Source organism: Diplotaxodon limnothrissa, linkage group LG15 (genome assembly GCF_057381915.1).
Source record: "Diplotaxodon limnothrissa isolate DT_005_m linkage group LG15, D_limnothrissa_male_GT1.1, whole genome shotgun sequence".
NCBI lineage: Eukaryota > Metazoa > Chordata > Actinopteri > Cichliformes > Cichlidae > Diplotaxodon > Diplotaxodon limnothrissa.
Window position 1 is genome coordinate 3,472,893 of NC_140610.1, and position 14,724 is coordinate 3,487,616.

General features: G+C 41.8%; 1 pseudogene across 1 annotated transcript; it reads left to right on the top strand.

The window, feature by feature from the left end:
- The first annotated feature begins 48 nt into the window (after positions 1 to 48).
- On the top strand, positions 49 to 11,919 carry LOC146616812 (cholesterol 24-hydroxylase-like; annotated as a pseudogene). The gene is made up of 14 exons (XR_014906870.1): positions 49 to 197; positions 263 to 340; positions 431 to 512; positions 3,167 to 3,240; positions 5,079 to 5,165; positions 5,298 to 5,436; positions 5,529 to 5,639; positions 6,916 to 7,078; positions 7,463 to 7,603; positions 7,939 to 7,944; positions 8,541 to 8,716; positions 11,353 to 11,441; positions 11,608 to 11,674; positions 11,762 to 11,919. The product of XR_014906870.1 is annotated as a cholesterol 24-hydroxylase-like (transcript).
- The last annotated feature ends 2,805 nt before the right edge of the window (positions 11,920 to 14,724 follow it).

A 14,724-nucleotide genomic window follows, 5' to 3' on the forward strand; every position in this document is an offset into this window, starting at 1 on the left:
GAAAGGACAACCATCTTTGACGCAGACGTCTACGGGATATTTCTCAGGATGGCAGTTTTCAGCTAACTTCTGTCTTTGGCTGCTCAGACGCTAACTTTTCTCTTCTTTCTGCTCGTCGTTGTGTTTCTCGGATACTGCTTGTATGTTAAACACATTCATATGAAATATGACCACATACCCGGCCCACCGACGGACAGGTAGGTAAAGTTCTCGGCACTTTTGCTGACACTGCTCGACGCTGACCACTTGATTTCTTCCCCAGTTTTCTCTTCGGACACTCAGCATCGCTTTTGAGGATAATGAAAAATGGCGGAAATATGCACCAGAAACTTCTGGAGTGGTAATTTGAACGTAAACGATGGTTGTGTGTAGGAGTGATTAATAAATAATGATAAAACGTATCATTTATGCGGTAGTATGTCTTTTACAGGGCGGATGAGTATGGGCCTGTCTACAAGATATATGCTCTGCATTACGCTGTAGTGTGTGTGTCCTGTCCCGAGGCAACAAAGGTAAACTGTGACAACAGCATGAGTGTGTGCAGTAGCGGTTTTTGATACGGGCGACATGGGTCCGAGGCGGCATCGCAGTGGGGGGCGGCATCACGGGCATCGGCAAAAAATAAAAACAAATTGCTCGTATTCATGCTGCCCCGACATCATGCCAGCGCGTATTGGGAATGGCATAGGCACCGATCGGTTTTCTGTCGCCCATTTGCTGGGGCGCCAAAATAATACCACAAAATAACAGAAAATAACTTTCTCATGAAAATACGGTTATTTTCAGTAATGACAATACAGTTTGTTGCCCTAATTTTACATGGGATTTTGCCTTTTTCAAGTGCTGTTAAACATTAAATTAGGAACATTTTAATGTGATTAAACAATAAAATTAATTGTAAAAAAGGCCAATGAATGCGGCAATATGAATAATAATAATACTTAAATGTACAGAAATATACAGTTAACAGTTGGTTTAAATAATAATGGATTGCTTTCATATAGCGCTTTTTGAGACCCTCAAAGCGCTTTACAATTCCACTTTATAATTCCGCCAGAGGGGGCGCCAGAGGGAGTGTTCGCCCAGGCACGATCAGGGGCCCGTTCTTCGTACGTCGCTTACTACATCCAAGATCAAATGACACATCCAAGATCAAATCATCGCGCTAACTCTGAGCTCGCTATTCCGGTTCCCCGAACACACCTGTTGTTGACGATTAGTATAGCTGGATGAAGTAATGTGAGATCACTGGGTGGCCCAACAGGGGCTACGCATCGATAGTAGAAACATTGATCGGCAACCCTTTGATTGGTCGGCGAAAATGTCGAAGGAGCGCGCTCGGTATTTTTCGGCAGAAGAGAAAGAACTCTTGAGTGAGGGATTTTAGGAGTTTCAGAGTCTAATTAAAACGCAAGGGAACACTGCAAAGGCTGCAAAAGCAAGGAGAGAGGGCTGGCAGAAAGTTGCTGACAAATTAAACTCGTAAGTAATTTAATAATAACAATAATAATGGAGTGGATCTATATAGCGCTTTTCAAGGCACCCAAAGCGTTTTACAATGCCACTATTCAGTCACTCTCACATTCACACACTGGTAGCTGTCACAGCTGCCCTGGGACAGAAGCCAGGCTGCCATATCGCGCCATCGGCCCCTCTGGCCAACACCAGTAGGTGGTAGGGTAGATTTATCATATCACACTATATTATCCAATATTATATTACATTATATTATATTACATTATGTTATATTATATCCCCTTTCACATTAGCGCCACAACAGGACCCACTAGAACATGGGAACAAGTAAAAGTGAAATATAAGAATATTCTACAGAATGGTAATATTGATCACTTATATTGCTTTTCGTCTCTTGGACAGAGACCCTGGAATACTCTGTTTGTTTGTTTATAACAGCAACCAAGAAAAGGGGCAGCGCAAAAAAAGACAGGTGGTGGTCCTGCACCCCCTCGTCAACAAGTTGGTTAAGTGAATAATACCCTCACGGGAAAATCGATATCTCTCTATGAGCACACTGTCGCGCTGAGCTAAAGGATCCTGTCTGTCCCGCAATATACGCTGAATTCTGAGGACTCTCCTTATCAATCTTGCACCTTCCGCAATGGGTGGCTCGCGTATACGGACAGGACATGGCTGCAACAGGCTTCCCAAATCCACGTTCGCTTTTATAGCCGTGGTCTCCCATCTTGATTACACGAAGTAAATTGCAATTACTACTCTGAAATCTGAATTACATCTGTAATAATCACATACATGTAATAGAATGTTAATAGTACATTTCCCTTTTTTAGGAAATGACCTGTATGTATCTGTGTGACATCAATAAAAGGATCAAGTGCTGCATTATCTTTAGTTACATTGATGTTATTTATTTATGGTACAACAGTGGTAAAATATCGCTGTTGCTTTCGTATACATGAAGCGGAAATACCTGAGTGGCCGCGATCTAATCCTGTTTACATAAAGTAAACCTGCTCCCGAGCAGGTTTACGCTTACGGCTCTGTTGCTATGACAGCAAGTCCCGGATGGGCTTCGAAGAACCGAACGATCCAGGATCACGCGAAATCGTCAACAGTCAAATCCGGCTAACTTACTTAGCGAGGTACGAAGAACGGGCCCCTGGTGTTGTTCCAGGATCAACATTGCAAGTGACCAATCAGAATGTTGTGACGTCATACTTTTGCGACTTCGGGAAAAACCGCCGTAAAACAAAAAACTTAAGCTGCGAGAAACCGCCTCTGTCCGCCGATCAACGGACCCTGACCCTAACCCTTTAATAAACGCTAAGCAGAATTGATATTGTCCTTGGAACATTGGAATTTCATAAATGCACGAATGGCTTGGCGCGCCAAAGAATAACGTCACAAGAATGTGATTGGTCACTTGCAATGTTGTTCCTGGAACAACATTTACTATGCTGTTCCAGGAACAACAACGCGACGATATCAGATCATCCGTTCGCCCAGGGCGCCAAACAGGCTAGGACCACCGCTGAGTGTGTGAAAGTGCTTGGCACAAATCCTGCCCTTAACTTCAAAGTGTGAACTACTGACATTTTGGTTTCACTAAGCATAACTCCTGATAATATTCGTATCAAATCTTCTTTCTCTAAAAAAAATTTTTCTGTCTTTCTGCTCCTGGCTTCAGCAAATATTGATGTCCACAAAATACCCCAAAGATAAACTTGTTTATAAGAGACTTGCCAACCTGTTTGGTCAAAGGTAAGACTGCCTTATCAGGCGCTTTTTTGTAGCGATGCACCAGTTCTAAAAGGCTGTGCTGTTACTGATATCGTTTTAACTTCAGTTACTGGCTGGAATTGATCAACAAAGGCAGATATCAGTAGATACCAGTGTGATACTTTGCATTCATTTACCAATATTTAGAGGTGGAGTGAGCTTTGCAATACTCTTATTTGTTTAACACCTGGACTAAGATTAAGACTCACAGGTATAATACAGACCACCACTGTACTCAGTGTTGGGAAGGTTACTTTTGAAATGTATTCCACTACAGATTACAGAATACATGCCCCAAAATGTATTTTGTAATTGCTTAATATATAAGTAATATACTTTGGATTACTTAATATATTATCATGCTTTTTAACAACTAATGAATGTCCTATTGCTGTGTGATTTATTACTATTACTGAAGGCTACTCACCATACCATTAGCAACTAGATGTTTAAATCTTAATATAAATGAGTAACAGTAGGTGGACATTAGGTAAGGCTGCACTTTTTGCAGCGATCTCATATAGAAAACTATTCCGCGCGTATATAAAACAGGTCTGTGGCTCTGAACCGTAGTAAAGGACCTCTGGCTAATACGTCGGGTTCGTGTCGGGCTCGTAGCCAAAAACTAGCTTTACTTTGTTGTCTGGGTCAACTTTGGTAGCAGAGACAGAGAGAGGCGTTGAAAGGCTGCTTCAATGGAACTTATTGTTTCGGAGGAAAACAGGAACACAGCGTACAGTCGAGTCTTAACAGCTTACTTACAACTGGGCTCGTCAGGCTCTCTGTTTGGCTGCAGTGGTTATTATTATATTTACATGCTTGCAGCTCCCGTTTCTGCTCGGTGACAGCTCGTACTTTTCCACTCACCTTTTTCTCCCTCCCTCGCTTACAGACACATAACGGGTATGGCAGTCCATTCTCCCTGCAGCACGGACTACACTGCCCATGAGGCTACATGCTTTAGGGCTATGCATGTAACACTCTGCTATTGCCTTCATATTAAATCATTTTTTGAATATTTCTTCACGTCATTATGAGACGCGAGATTGAGACACGGGCATTTGAGCCTCTTAATGCGTGTTTTGTTTGTTTCCACCGGTGTGGAATTACCAAAAATAGAGAGGGCAGAGCCGAACATATGAAACAGGAAAAGACCGCCGTGTAATCCCTTTATTTCAACAAAGTAACTGTATTCTAAATACCACCCTTATAAACAGTAACTGTAACCGAATACAGTTACTCATATTTTATGTTTTAAATACGTAACAGCGGTACATGTATTCCTTTACTCCCCAACACTGACTGTACTGCAGAGATGGGAATCAATGACGTACTAATACTTTATCACATACTTAAGTAGCCTTTTTCCCTCACTGTGGAGGCAGTCTGAGAAAGCTCGGTGAGTCCATCAGGATCGCGTCGTTCTGTCATGTATTCGCTGTATGGCAGGCAGGATGTGGATTCAGGAGACAGAACATAAACTCAAATCTAGCAAAAATAATCATAAAATCTCAAACAATAACTGGGCAGGAACGAGGAATCCAAACACTAGGAATTTTCTGGGAAACACAGAATAAGGTAATACGCAACCATGAGGGAAGAGGGGCAATGTGGCAATGAACAAAGGGAGACAGAGATAATATATACTCACAGGATAATAAGAGAAGACAGCAGATGGCACGCACAGCTTAAAACTATAGGAGGACCAGATAGGAACATTTAGATTAGATGCAACCTGAATGCCAACAGTAAGCAAAACTAACAGTAACTAAAACTCAGAGGAATAAAATAACGTATTTTGTCAACTGTCTTCTTTGAAGGCTCTTAGGCAACGGCCTGGCAACAGCACGGGATCATGAGCAGTGGTACAAACAGCGCCGGATCATGGACCCTGCATTCAGCAGCCTGTGAGTTTCACAGTTATCACAAAAAGACAAAAGAGTTTGTTTGTTCAACCACAGATTTTTTTCCAAATGAATTTCTGTGGTAGTTTGTTGGCAGGTTCTGGCTCCTCCGGTTAAAGCTATCATTACTTCCAGGTATCTGAGAGGTCTGATGGGAACCTTCAATGAGAGGGCAGAGAAACTGATGGATAAACTTGCAGATGTTGCCGACAGTAAAACAGAAGCTAATATGCTCCAGCTTGTCAACTATGTTACCCTGGATGTTATTACTAAGGTTTTATATTACAGTCAGTTTTACAGCTTTTACAGCAGTCTTTATCCAAATAATATTTCCTCATGTTTGTGTTTTTCCTTGATAAATCTCAGGTTGCTTTCGGGGTGGACTTGGACCTGCTGAAGAACACTTCACAGTTCCCTAAAGCCATTGAGACATGTTTGAAAGGGATGGCTCACTACATTAGAGACAACTTTTTCGAGGTATAACTTTAGTGTTTTTTGATGAGCGAGATGAGAGATGAGATAGCCTTTATTTGTTAGTTGCAGTTGCCCACAACTGAGATGACAGACCTTGCCGACCGTACATAGAATACACAAACATCACATTGGGGAGACAGGTCAGGCTAGGTAGCAAGGAAAAAAAAAACATCGAAATGTGTAACACAAAAGGATAATCCAGGAATGCACAGATATCAACACACCATAACACAATAAAACACAGACAAGCAACATGGGAGAGTATTCCAGTGTGTACAGCTGATCTGGGTCCACTGCAATCTTCGATTGCACCTCCAGCTGATCCGGTGTCCACATCGGATGGGAGGTAAGCATGGGAGGAGGCGTTGGATTCGGGGGAGGGAGGGTGATAGTGAGTATCAGCGTACATGTTTTGTGCGTGTGTGTGTGTGTATCCCATGTTCAGCTGAGAGAAAATGTCACCACGCCCGGTTAAGCATCAGTCAACAGTCTCCAGTTGACCCAGGTGGCCTTGAATGAGGTACAAAGAGTTCGACAACAATCCTGTTATCATGGGAAGAATTTGTTGTTCCAGTCAGCTTCGACCTTGGCAGACCTTCAGCTGGCGCCGGTGGGATAGCCACATGAGTGAAGCTGGTGAATGTTTGGGTTTAGTGCAAACAACGGCATCCAATTTTTACAGTTGGTTTAATGTCCATCACTGGTCACCAATTATCTCAATTCCCATTGTTCTTCTCCAAGATGTTATCCATATTGCGTTCAAAACACAGTCTGAGTACTCCCAGCCCTGCCAATCGTCTATCATGTTGGCCAGCCTTATGGGATTTTGAACAGCTGTAGCCGCTTCTTGTTCTTCGATAAGCCAGCTCCAAGCCAGCTCCAATCAGCCCGAACTCCGTTATCGTGGTTCCAAATTGGTAGATGTCGTTCAATGTCCTCCGTCGAGTGTTGCCAGACACACGACGCAACCGACCATGGAGTATCCGGCAGCAAACGTCTCCGCAGGACAATCGGGCTCTCCCAAGCCTAGCAGGTTGTCAATTCCATTACGGGACCAGTTGATCAAATCCATAATTCTTTAGGTTTTAGAGAACAAGACCGAGAAACTCTTTGAGGGTTAGAGTTAGACGAGACTAGACAAACACCTAGAAGCAGCAGCAGAGAAGATAAGGGAGGGAGAGGGGGAGGCGTCCGCCTCCTCCAAGAGCCAAAGAAGAAGAAAGTATGTACTGCAAGTCTTGTTGCATGGAATGTTAACTTCTTCAATCTGCCATTCCAGTTTAATCCAAAGAACAGAGGATACATTAATGAGGTGAGGGAAGCGTGCCGCCTGCTGCGCAAAACTGGATCTCAGTGGATCGCTGAGAGAAAGGCCGCCATTGAAAACGGTGACGAGGTCCCCAAGGACATCCTGACACAAATCATCAAAACTGCCAACCAAGGTTGTAATCCCTAAATTTCACATTTGAATAGACTCAGTAAGCCTTGAGCATTGATTTTAAATTGCTGTGAATAGTACACACAAGAGTAAACAAATACACTGAGTTTTTAGTTGTGGCGAGTGGAGTGTTCTTTGTTGTGGTCTGCGTGCTGATGCTGAAGAAGCGACATCATGCCGATGACACCAGCAAACTAAATAAACTGATCAGGAAGGCTGGCTCTGTGATTCGCTTGAAAATGGACACTTTGGAAGCTTTGCCGAATATAAACAGATGACTGATAGAGACATTAACACAGAAGACATTGTATCATCTGACGTGTAATAAATGAAAAAAAGAGAAGGAAGCCAAATATTAATTTATATGTCAATTTTCTTATTGTTTCAGAGGAAATCATGACTGAAGAAGATGAGGAATTTATGCTGGACAATTTCGTGACATTCTTCATTGCAGGTGAGTCTCTGTTATTTCGTGTGTCTCCAGCAGACTGTGATACTGAAGAGCATAAGCGGTTAACAAAGTAGATGGGTAGTTGGATGGATCTGTGAAATGTTACAAAATAAGTTGGATGTTGTGCTTCCTTCTGGCACACTGCAAGGCTTAACTGCCACAGCATATTCGTCCACATATATGAAGCCCCCTTCATCAAAGACTGGTTTAAATCCAAACACTGAACCTTGGGGTACACCAGAAGTGACCGGGAATAGACGAGAGTGGAATGCTTTCAGTTGAATAAACTGGGAGTGGTCAAGGAGCTATGGTTGTAACCAGGTCAGGGAGCTGAACAGGATGATGAATGAGTGACTGGACCAGAGACTGGACTACAGACTGAACTGACTGGAGTGGGTCAGAGATGCCGAGAGAGGAAAGTCTGCTTAGAAGGACAGAATGAGAGATCGTGTCGAAGGCTGAGCTCAGATCCAAAAGGACGAGAATGGTGAGAAGACCAGAGTCAGCTCCGACTCGAAGATCATTAGTGACTTTAAATAAAGCAGTTTCTGTACTGTGACATGAACGAACACCAGACTGAAATCTCTCGTAGATGTTATTATTATCCAGGTGTGAATGAAGTTGAACTGCAACTACTTTTTCAAGTATTTTATAGATGAAGGGTAAATTAGAAATTGTACGGCGGTTGTTAAAGTTGTTAGGATCTAAAGAAGGTTTTTTCAGCATGGGAGTGACTGAAGTCTGTGAAGGTTCTCAGTCATCCAGGTCATCGTAGTCAAAGGAGCTTGCAAAGAAGGGCGTCTGGACTTCTTTAAGTTACTTGAAGACGTTTCACCTCTCGTCCGAGAAGCTTCTTCAGTTCTAAGGTCAAATGGTGGAGAGTCCCAGATATAAACCTAGTGGGAGTGACCCCCCACAGAGGGACAAAAGGACCCCCTGATGATCCTCTTTGTCTCAGGCGATTAGAGGATCATCAGGGGGTCCTGATGGTCACAGGTACATGTGGTAAATTTAGTTATTCATTTATTTATTTTAATAACTCACCCAAAGTGTGCACTTCTCATTGTAACCTTCCTTCAGGTGTTAAAAGAGACTCTAAGAATTTACCCCCCAGCTCCAGGCACGTCTCGTGATGTTGCTGAAGACATGGTGATTGACAGTATCCACATACCCGGGGGATTTAGCGTTGTTGTGAGTCATTTTCTTTTTAATATGTTTGTAAGTCTAAATGATAACTACATACTAAAGACAACAAATATATGAAGCAAGATATATGGAGTTATGTAGCGAAGAAAAAAAGATAATTAACTCTAAATATGTTTTATAGATTCCTGAAAGTAGCCACTGTTAACTTTGTTGACAGCGCTGTAAACTCTTGGCCTTCTCTCAATAAGCTTCATGATGTAGTCACCTGTTAGCTGATTGGTTCTCGCCATTATATGAATTCTAAGTAAAGAAAGTCTGTCAGTCAGTCCGGAAAATTGCTAAAACTTTGAATGTGTCCCCAAGTGCATTCACAGAAACCATCAAGCGCTACAATGAAACTGGCTCACTTGAGGAGCGCACCAGGAAAGACCAAGAGTCTCAATTTAGTATTCTAAATTGGAGGCACACTGAACCAGCATGGCTAACACAGCATCCTGCAGTGCCATGCCATCCCATCCAGTTTTTGTTTAGTTGGACCATCATTTATTTTTCAACAGGACAATGACCCCAAACACACCTCCAGGCTGTGTAAGGGCTGTTTGACCAAGAAGGAGAGGGATGGAGGGCTGCGTCAGATGGCCTGGCCTCCACAGTCACCTGACCAATGGAGATGGTTTGGGATGAGATGGACCGCAGAGTGAAGGCAAGAGAGTCAACAAGTGCTCAGCATCTCTGGGAACTCCTTCAAGACTGTTGGAAAAACATTTCAGGCGATGACTTCAAGAAGCTCATCGAGAGAATGCCAAGAGTGCAAAGGGTGGCTATTTGGAAGAATCTAAAATATAAAACATGTTTTGAGTTCTTTCGCACTTTTTTGTTTATTACATAATTCCATATGAGTTCATTCAAAGTTTTAATGCGTTCAGTGAAAATCTGCAATGTAAATACTCATGAAAAAAACATTGAATAAGAAAAGTGTCCAAACCTTTGACTGGTAGTGTATGTATAAACTGTCACAAAGTTGTCAGAAAAACATAAAATTAATACTAGTCTTTTGTCTGGTCAAGTACCTAGGGAATTTAAGCATGCAGTCATACATCCTTTACTTAAGAAACCAGGCTTAGACAGTTCAGTCATATCAAATTTTAGACCCATCTCTAAGCTTCCCTTTCTTAGTAAGATTCTGGAAAGGATTGTTTATACTCAGTTGATGGACTACTTGAATGACTCTAAATTGTCAGAAATCTTTCAGTCCGGCTTTAAGCCATTCCACAGCACGGAGACAGCCCTCGTAAAAGTTATGAATGACATCCTGATAGCGACAGACCGTGGTAAATATGCAGTGCTGGTCTTGTTGGACATGACAGCTGCATTTGACACTGTGGATCACGATTTGCTGATCTCCCACTTACAGCACTGTGTGGGAATTACTGGTTCGGCACTTTTGTGGTTAAAGTCCTATCTTTTAAATAGGACATTTTGTGTTAAGTTGGGGTCGGCTTCATCCTCTGTGGCCCCTCTGCTTTGGGGTGTTCCACAGGGATCTATTCTTGGGCCGTTATTGTTTTCATTGTACCTCTTGCCTCTTGGCGCGATTTTCCGAAAGTATAAAGTGCCATTCCATCTATACGCAGATGACTGCCAGCTCTACTTACCTCTTAGTCATTCCGATAGTCTCCCAACTGGACCTCTGCTTGACTGCCTTACTGATGTCAAAGCATGGATGGCAAAAAACTTTTTAAATTTTAATGATCGGAAGACAGAAGCAATTTTATTTGGCCCAAATCGTTCTTCTCATACTCTGGATGTTGATCTTGCAGCTTTGACTTCCCAACTAAAGAGTTCGATCACAAATCTCGGAGTTAAAATTGATTCTGCACTCACCTTTGATGACCATGTAAACGGGGTGGTAAAATCAGCATTTTATCACCTCAGACGTTTATCAAAGGTTAAGCCCTTTCTTTCCAAGCGTGACTTGGAAAGCGTTATTCATGCCTTTATTACCTCACGTTTAGATTATTGTAATTCTCTTTTAACAGGGGTTGGGCAGGGCACTTTGTCACGCTTGCAATTAGTGCAAAATGCTGCGGCACGATTTTTAACTGGCAGAAGAAAATTTGATCACATCACTCCGATTTTGGCCTCTTTACACTGGCTTCCAATTGAATTCAGGATCCGTTTTAAAGTCCTTTTATTGGCTTTTAAATCTCTAAATGGTCTGGCACCTGTTTATTTGTCTGACTTGTTGAAGCCCCACGTCCCCACTCGTTCCCTTCGGTCAGCTGAGCAGTTGCTGCTTTCGGTCCCAAAGTCACGGCTGAAACTTAGAGGAGACCGAGCGTTCTCTGTTGCCGCGCCGATGCTTTGGAATAACCTTCCTCTCCATATTAGACGGGCTGCATCAGTGCCAGTTTTTAAGTCTTTATTAAAAACCTATTTTTATTCCCTGGCTTTTAACTCCGTGGGTAACTGACATTTTTATTGTTTTTTAACTTTATTGCTGTTTGGTTTTATTATTATGTGCATATTAGTAGTGTACAGCACTTTGGTCTACCAGGTGTGTTTTTAAAGTGCTATATAAATAAATGATGATGATGATGATGATAAAAAATGAGGTCTTATTCAAGCAATTACAAATACATTTATGGTTAAAATGTAAAATTAAATCTTCTCATATTTAGTTCAACTCCTATGTGAGCGGGAGACTGGAGAGATTCTTCAAGGATCCACTGAGATTTGATCCAGAGAGATTTCACCCAGATGCTCCCAAGTAAGAAACACACTGTTTCACCATGCTGAAACAGTGTGTTTAATGTTTAAACATAATGTTTAAACATTAAACATTATGTTTAATATTTGCACACACTTTATTATCTCAGACTAAATGAGTGAAACGGTTCAAAGTAACTGAGGCTGTCTCTCGTCTGTTCAACAAGGCCTTATTACTGCTACTACCCCTTTGCCCTCGGTCCTCGCTCGTGTCTGGGACAGAACTTTGCTCAGGTGAGGATGACAGCGTAAGTCAACATGAAGACCCGCTCACCTATAAACACACTGACTCATCTCTGTGGGCGCTGTTGTGTTTTTTAGATGGAGGCTAAAGTGGTGATGGCCAAACTGCTCCAGAGGTTTGACTTCACTCTCGTCCCGGGACAGACCTTTGACATCCTGGATGCTGGCACACTCAGACCAAAGAGTGGAGTGTTGTGCACTTTGAGTCACAGGGATTACAAAAATAAATGATCTTAAAGGACTTTACATAAAAAGTGGTCTATTTTTGGTCCCTGAGATATATTAATATAGGGAAAAAGAAAGTACAGCTTCAACACTATGTCTCAGTTTTGCTACATGATTTAGAAATGCTTCTTTAGTAACTGAAATCAGCACAACTCTTTGAGTCTAAATTGTAGAAATAAATGTGTAAAAAGATCCTTGTCAAGAACAGAATGGATTTTCTCTTTTAAAAATTTTATTTTACTGAGGACTTTTTGTTTTTGTTGCTGTTTTTGTTTTTACAATAACAAAAACCCTAAACTTTCTGTAGTAGATGTTGAAAAATAGAAACTTTTCTGTCCTTAAATTGTTTACTTACTACTGAATTTCATTGCCGTAATATTAATGGCCGTGGGCCAATTTGGCCCCCGGGCCTCATGTTTGACACCTCTGGTTTAAAGGGTAAAACTGATTTGATTTTTATTCCTGTCTAAAACTTGTGATTTAAAAAAAAAAAAAGAATTTAAAGAAAAAATTGTGTCATGTATGAACTACACTCTAAATTCATATGAAATGAATGTAATCATGCTTATGTCTTCATTATGATAATATATATGGTAACATCATGGGGAGTGCTGGTATAATAACGTTTGCACTTAGCATTTTAATCTTGCACAAAATCATCACATAGTTTGATGTGACTTTTTTTAATAACCAGTGAGCAAAGGAACCTTTTGTGCCTGCATAGCATCCAAGATTTTCATAAAAGTGCTGCATGTTATGAAAATGAAAATAAATTTTGAGATCCCACAGAATTTTTTTTGTTTAAGTCTGCATGCTTCCAAGATGCTGTGCCATCCTGCTACAAATCACATCATCCCAGCGCCAAAGAAACCCTCAGTCACCTGCTTAAGTGACTATAGCCTTGACATGATGACACGATTGTTCCACAGATTTTTGTATACTGTGAATACAACAGCCGTGGGTCTGATCCAGGACAGCGATGAGAGATAGTGGAGCTTTTCACAGTGTGGATCAGCAACAACAACTTTCTCCTGAATGTGAATGAAACCAAGAAACTGGTGACTGACTACAGGAAGAAACCCCTCGTTCAGACTGCTCTACATCAACGACACCGCAGCAGAGAGCATGGAGCACATGAACTTCCTGGGAGTTGATGTGATGTATGGTCTGTCCCTGCACACCACCTCACTGATCAAGAAAGGCTGAAAAGGTCACATCTGAGTCCAGATGTTCTCACCACCTCCTAAAGAGGCACCGCTGAGAGTGTGCTGACAAGCAGCATATCTCTAGCATGAGAACGAGGACAAGTGGAGCCACCCTGCCATCTATTTAGGGCCTGGCCCAACAACGCTGCAAAAAACCTTATCAGGGACACCTCACACCCCGACCACGGTCTGTTCTCACTCCTGCTTTCAGGCAGACAGTAACGTAGAGGTGCAGGTCATTGCAGTTCTGTGGAAGCTTCTTTGCAACCACCATCAGACTGTTGCACAGCTCAAACAGCTGCTATTTTGTAGATTATTATACTCTACAAATCTGTCAAGAAGGAATTTCCAGTGCAATCAGCTCATCGGCTCTCTTGTGCAATAATTGAATCATTTTTATTTGTGTTTTCAAATATGCAGCACTGTTTTTTGTTATTTTACATTTATTTATGTCTCACACTTGCCTCTTTTTAAACATTGCAATGAGGTTTTTTGTGTTTTTATTTGAGCTCATGCCACATATTTTTGTTCTGCATCGCTTTCCTGAGGTAGTGCTGAATGACAGTAAAATGAGTTTTGAACCCTGAATCCCTCTGAGTCAGTCTTGAGACCCCTGAAGTAACCAGCGTGATGGAGAACTGCTACTTTTCTTCTTCTTCTTTTTTTTAACTTGGCCTAAACTATAAACAAGTACTTTGATGGTGGGTTTCTGGGCAAAGGCTGAGGGAATGGAGAGACTTGCAGAAGGAATGAGAGAAATGGAGAGGACCAGGGGTGCAAAAAATAAAATGAAAACTGTAAATGCTATAATTTTCTACTTTTTTAGGCAGGCATGTATGCGCTTTTCTTAAATTGATATATTCTTTTTAACAGGATGAGCTAGATGACGTCACACAGGTTAAGAACACGCTCCATCAGGCCATGGAAAAACACTATTATCTACAGTTGTCGGCCCAGTGGGAAGCACACATTGTGAGAATGGCTCATTTCAAATGCATTTACTGCTGTGTTGCAGGAGCATGCCCTAGTGTAGTGACGAGGACCCTAAAACTAGAGAAAAGTCAGTCAGGAAAGATGAGGAGAGAGAAATGGACTGTATCCTTCACCCATTGTGGGGGTTGTCTTTCTGTTGCCTCTCCAGCGCACCTGTTCCCACTTCCATTTATTCCATAGCAGGTGACATGGAGACACAATCAGAGGTGCAGTACTATTTGTTTGAGCACCAGAGCACAGCTATTGTTGGAGCTGAGAGGAAGAAGAAGTAATTTGACAGCTTTGATCATTCGGTGTGTCTCTGTACACTGTCCTGCTTGAAGTGTGCTTTAGCAAGGAATTAATTAGAGTACATGTTTAAATATCCTACTTCCTCACTTTAAGGGAAAAAAAGTGGTTTCTATTTTCTGAATGAGTGATTTATATCCTTGAAAGTTACCTGACCTTGTGCCACAGTGCAATGATCAAGTGTTGCATTAACTGCTAGTCTTGGAGTGCTTGATGAACAGCTCATTGTTTACGCAGCAGTGGGTGGATCTGCATGTTTGATTTTGGCACAGATTTTACGCTGGATGCCCTTCTTGACACAACCTTCCTACTAAGAGTACATCAGCTTGT